Consider the following 6,000-nt stretch of genomic DNA (forward strand, 5'->3'; position numbering starts at 1 on the left):
CACCATCCAACAACAACATCTGCCTATCCCAGGTCCTTGGGAAGGGCTTGATAGGTGGATAAAAATGCCAAATCCAGTCTAAACTTCTGGCTGACTGTGCGACCAACAATAATAATATCACATGATGGGCTCATTCTGTATACAACACACCCACTTCTGGAGGTACCTAACAGGGAGGCATGGGAACAGATGATGTTTAGCCAGCAGATTGGCTGACCTAAATGTGGATTCATGCCCTATGCTGGACATTACACAAATATCTGCTTGAGAGTGCAGTTGGGGGTTAATGGAGCCGTGACAAGCAAGATCAGTACTCACAAAGGAGAAAGAGACAGGTGTATAGTTGTACCACTGCTATCCAATCTATATATTAATCACTTACCAGGACTGATTAAGGACCCTGAAGTACGCATGCCTAAGGTACTGAACACACACTGCAACACCTTGCTATAAGCTGATGATATGATTCTATTATCATATTCACAAATTGGGTTACGTAGGCTGTTAAGAAGACTTGGCTTCTACTGTCATAATAATTCTCTGATCATTAATAAATCAAAGTCAAAGATCATGGTTTTCGGAAAGCAACATCACAGCCATAGATGGCTATTAGATGGTGAGTCAGTAGAGCAAGTCAACACCTTTCCTTGTTTAGAAACAGTCTTCTCTGAGACTGCATCTTGACTCCCTCATCATCAAAGGGGTTCACTCAAAGTAAGGGCACATATGAATTCATTGCTAAAATTAATAAATCACTGTTATCCAGGTTCCTTAATCCCAATTATTAAGGTATACAAAGTCAGTTAGCCCAATGCACTTAATATGGAGCAGCAGTTTGGGGCTTCAAACACATACCATTACTAGAGCAAACACAATCACAGAATCTGAGAAGTATTTTGTGTGGATAAAAGCCTTCAGCTGCTGCAATTAGAGCTGAGTTGGGAATTTATACATGTTGTTCTTTGTCTAAAAACAGGGCATACAATTATTGGTGCAAAATCAATGCTATGGAAACTGACAGACTCTCAAAATTGTGTCTGATAAACAGACTAAATCTCAGTTAGAGATCCCTTGGATTGCACAACTCACAAACTATATCAGGAGTTGTAGTCTCCCTGTTTCTTGTTCAGCTGTCTCAGGAGAAGAAGTTAAAAAAACTACTACATAAAGAATTTTGGATATAGAAGCTCAGAGAGATATAGCTACCCTCAGTAAGCCTGTCATGTTGAAATGGATGAGCCGATATAAAGTACTTTCCAAATTGCAAAATATTTAAGTACAGAAATGCCCAAGCATCTTAGGGGGGTTATTTACTCAAGTGAGATTTGAGCAGCTGGACACGATGATTAAATATGGAAGGTTTAACCAAGTTCCTTATGACAAATGTACTTGTATTTGTGGAGCTTCAGAGACATTCATATCTTATTTGAATGCCAACTGTATAAGAAAGAAAGAGATCAATACCTTGGATTACACATTAGATGAATGGCCTATTGAGATCCATACCTTAAAACAACATATTTCATGTGTCATCAGAACCCAAGTATTACATATAACATGATCCTTTATCTGAACAAAACACTACAATTGAGAAGTACATCTGTGAATCTGATTGGGGTAAATTATAGGGGTGATACTGAAATATGATTTGCATTTCCTTTTAGTTCTGTCTTTTACTCTATTTTTATACATGGTCTTACTATTCTTAGTACAGTGGTACCTCTACTTACGAACGCCCCTACTTACGAATTTTTCGAGATACGATCAGCTCCGGCCCCCCAAATTTACCTCTACTTATGAACTCGCATCGACTTACGAACTGGATCTGCGGCCATTTTCTGTCCGTTCCACGTGGTCTGCGGCCATTTTCCGCCCGTTCCACATGGTCCGCGGCCATTTTTCCGCCCGTTCCACGTGGTCTGCGGCCATTTCCCACCCGTTCCATGTGGTCCGTGGCCATTTTCCCGCCCGTTCCATGTGGTCCGTGGCCATTTTTCCGCCCTGCCGCATGGTCCACAGCCATTTTCCACCCGTTCCACGTGGTCCGCAGCCATTTTTCCACCCGTTCCACGTGGTCTGCAGCCATTTTTCTGCCCCGACACGTGGTCCGCGGCCATTTTTACGCCCTGCCGCATGGTCAGTGGCCGTTTTTCCGCCCCTGACGCGTGGTCCGTGGACGCCGGAATGGATTAACGGTAATTACATTGAACCTTATGGGAAAATTTACTTCGACTTGCGACCAACTCGACTTGCGATCAGAATCACGGAACGGATTAAGTTCATAAGTAGAGGTACCACTGTATTCTGTATTTTGTATTCTGATATGCCCTAACTGCTAATCAATAAAGTATTATTAATGCATACTTCTTGCTTGGCTTTAGTAATATACAGGAAAGAGGAAACCACAAACTTCAAAGCTATCTTTCCTTTCTTCCTAAATCAAATAAGAACAGGCAAATAGGACAAGGGTTAGGCTTAGCTTCCATTCAAATAAGTTTACAGAGTAACTGTTCTTATATTGCTTCCTAGAATGTTTATCTGTTGTTGTAAATTGTCAGCTAGATGGCCTCCAACAAGTCTGGTTGGAGACTTGAAGATACAGAGGCAGATAAAGTGGTGAGAGTTCATCAGCAGAGATTCCTCCAAAGACCCCTTGGATTAGACATTTTCCAGAACTTTAGTGCGTCATGCCTATCCACCTCTAATTAGTCCAAAACTTAAGGTATGCTGCTGCTTCTGATTGGTTAAGACCTTCACAGTTGTTGGAAACATCATCTCTGTCCATCACATTGTTTCCTTCTTGATGCAGAATAGAGGAGAGATCACCTGAAGTTCTACCTTCCATCTCTACTCTGCTGCTATTATGTATATATAAAAGAGCTGGAATAACTAAGAGTGTGCTGGATGCAAACTACACTGGAAATTACTTACAGTAATCTTCCAGCATGCCCATTATGCTGATCCTGGCTTGTTATTGGTCAGTCCCTCTCAGTCTGTCTGTACTTTTCCTAGAATTCTGCCTTATCTATCTTGATTAGGCCTCCAGGTTCCCCTTCTTGAGGCCCAAGACCTCTTCCTGCTGGTTTAGTCTATCACCTCTGGCTTCCCTGCTAGATTCCAATATGAAGTTGTTTTTTAACTTTTCCTAATTTTCCTAATATGGGAATATTAGGAATGTCAAGCAATACAGGGTGCTCAATACAAAGTGTTTAATAGTACTTCTGAGCAGTGTAGTAGAAATGTGTAATTGCTTTATGCATAACCCCCCAAATCCTGCTGCCCCTCACAAAATGGCTATATGTTCTTTCAGGCTCTTTCGTAGCTGGCAAAATCGCTTAAGTCCAGCTGATTCTTCTGTTCAGCGAAGGCCCCCGTCTCACTCGTTCTGACACCTCAAAGCAGGGGAAAGGTGCCAGAGTCTGACCATTAGGGGAAATGGTGAGAAATCGATACAGAACAGGGTCTTCACATCCTGTCTCTGTCCCTGTTTCTCACCCTGTTTCTCACTATTGTTAGTGAAATGAATCTCTGTCTTTAATAAGCAAGGGAACTTTAAACTTCATCACAGTCTTTCCTTGCAATTTGGACAGAAGTGAAGCTTTTCAATCTTCATGAATTTTTAATAAATCTAGCTTTTAGTTCAAATATAATGAATATCTGTTAGCATTCACTAATAATAAGCTCATATTCTGCATCCAAGACAACTACATTCTTTATGAGCATTTTTAAATGAGACATTGTGCTACTTAATTACTCAGTATTCTTTCAGCACTTATGCTCAGGAGCATATCCTCTAACAAGGGCTGCTGCTGAATTCAAATATCCAACAAGAGGAGAGGCAGGTCCTATACTAATTCTCCTCACTATTCCTTTCTATAGATTTATATAACTAGTGGTTCATCTAGTTCTGCTTGGCTATGTTCAGGTTTCCATTAAATAGGCCATTGCCCTAATTTGTAGTATCACATTGTTTCTTTTTTTAGTTTTTGTAAATTACCAGAAACTATTTAGAAATCCATTATATTTAAATGAAACATGCTCCTTTATGGGACTGCAATCTTAAACACATTTGTTGAAGACTTAACTCCAATGAACTCAGAGAGCTTCAAATCTGACTAAAGTTTTCTGTTTGATTGCAGTTGAAAGCATGTGAGAAAAAGTGATCTGTATGTGACTTACTACAAAGGCATCATTCAGCATATAGAGCTGCCAAAAAAATTAGATTCAAAATTAGCATTTAGGCAAATTGATTGGTAAATGTAGCATTTAAGCAAATTGGTATGTTTCTGTTAGATGAAAATATAAGGAATTTCAAGGAAAGAAAAAACATCTGAACAAAGATGAATGAAAATTCCTGAAGTTGTTAGATCATCATTAATCTAACATCTTTTAAATATTTTTAGCTGTTTTTATGTTTCTTTTAGTTCTGTGGGCCACCCAGATCCACTGGAGATGGGCGGCCAATAAATTTAAATAATTAATAATTAATGTATGCCAGTTGCTACAATTTCAGATAATCATGTGTATGAGATTTTTTTCTAATCTGAACTTTATTTTAATTTTCTGCAGAACATTTATTCTTGATGGAACTGATACTTTAGATCTACTCACAGCTTGGGAAATGCTTATTTATTACTACAATTCTGAACAATCAGGACATTTGTATTGCTGTCCAAAAAATCAGACTTTCTGTGGATAACAGAATTTTCAGAAGAAAGTTTTTAGACTTACCATTCATTCTCACTGTATTGTTTCATATTTAATGAAGTAGCTAAATGTGTTGGTTACTATTTGTTTCTTTGTAAGCATAATTTTGTGCAGAGGCTTAGAGGCCTCTACAAATCAGCCTTGATTCAGTTTGAATTGGAAATACTATTAGAAAAGAGTATGATTCAAGTTTGTGATTCAAGGGCAAACTACTTTGATTTAAGATGATTCAAGATTCGAGGTTTGGTTTGAATAATGATTCATCCATAGGCAGTAGAAGAAAATAAAAATGTCTGCACCTGTTTCATTTTGGGCCAGAATGAGATAAAAATAGCAGGGATGGTAGACCCTCTAAAGGACATTAACTATGCTGACATTCAGTGGTTTCACTGCAATATGTTTTTTAAATATTTCTCTTTTTAAAATAGAGATAGCAGAGATAAGGAAAGGACGGCATGCCATCCTCTAAATTGTCTAGCAAAGACCTGCTGAACCAGTCCAGAAAGTGTACTTACCCAGTTTAAAATAAACACTTTTTAGAAGTGTTTAAGCAGTACGTTCTGGTATTTCCGCATCTTTTCTTGGGTGCCAGTCTTGACATGATAGTAAAAAATGATCCTCAGAAGAATCTTCTGAGGTATCTGGAGAAATGGTATAGCTGTTAGGCAAGCTTGATCTCTCCTTGAAAATTTATTCTCATCATAATTTAGTGGGTGCTAAGTTTGGTAGGACAGATTGGCAGAGCTTGGTCTCTTCTGGGTAACTATATTTTTAGAAATCATAAACATTGTTACCCAGAAGAGTAACAGAGTCTTGCCACTCTATGTTTTTAGAAATCATAAACACTGAGTGGCAAGATTATGAATGCCATTTTCTTTGTGCAGCCTTTGTAGCTTGACTACCACTGTGGTGCTGTACTGTATCTCATTATGCCTGCCTGCTTCATCTGTCTCTTCAAACCAGCAGATAAAAGGCAACTCCTGCCATGATGAGAGAGTCCTTCCCAGGGGAGCCAAGCTTACCAACCAGCTATGCCAACCTTTCTGGCATCTCACACTGTTATTCACTTGTACATTGTTGAGAAAATACTTGTACTACTCTGGTAAGACTTGAGCTCTCCTCCCAGTTGTGTTGGCAGGACCACCCAGAAGTGTAACATCCCATGTTAATATTGGTGTATATATAGAAAGTAGAGAGCTGTGAAAGTGAACCCCAAAGCAATGTTATCCTTGCTATCCTGAAAGTGCTCTGATGGGCAAAATTTAATGAAATTATAATAGTCATTAGACAGTT

This window comes from Python bivittatus, unplaced genomic scaffold (assembly GCF_059951505.1).
Source record: "Python bivittatus isolate LINGU-HERP-01145 unplaced genomic scaffold, Pbiv_v1 ctg000220_np1212, whole genome shotgun sequence".
Taxonomy (NCBI): domain Eukaryota; kingdom Metazoa; phylum Chordata; class Lepidosauria; order Squamata; family Pythonidae; genus Python; species Python bivittatus.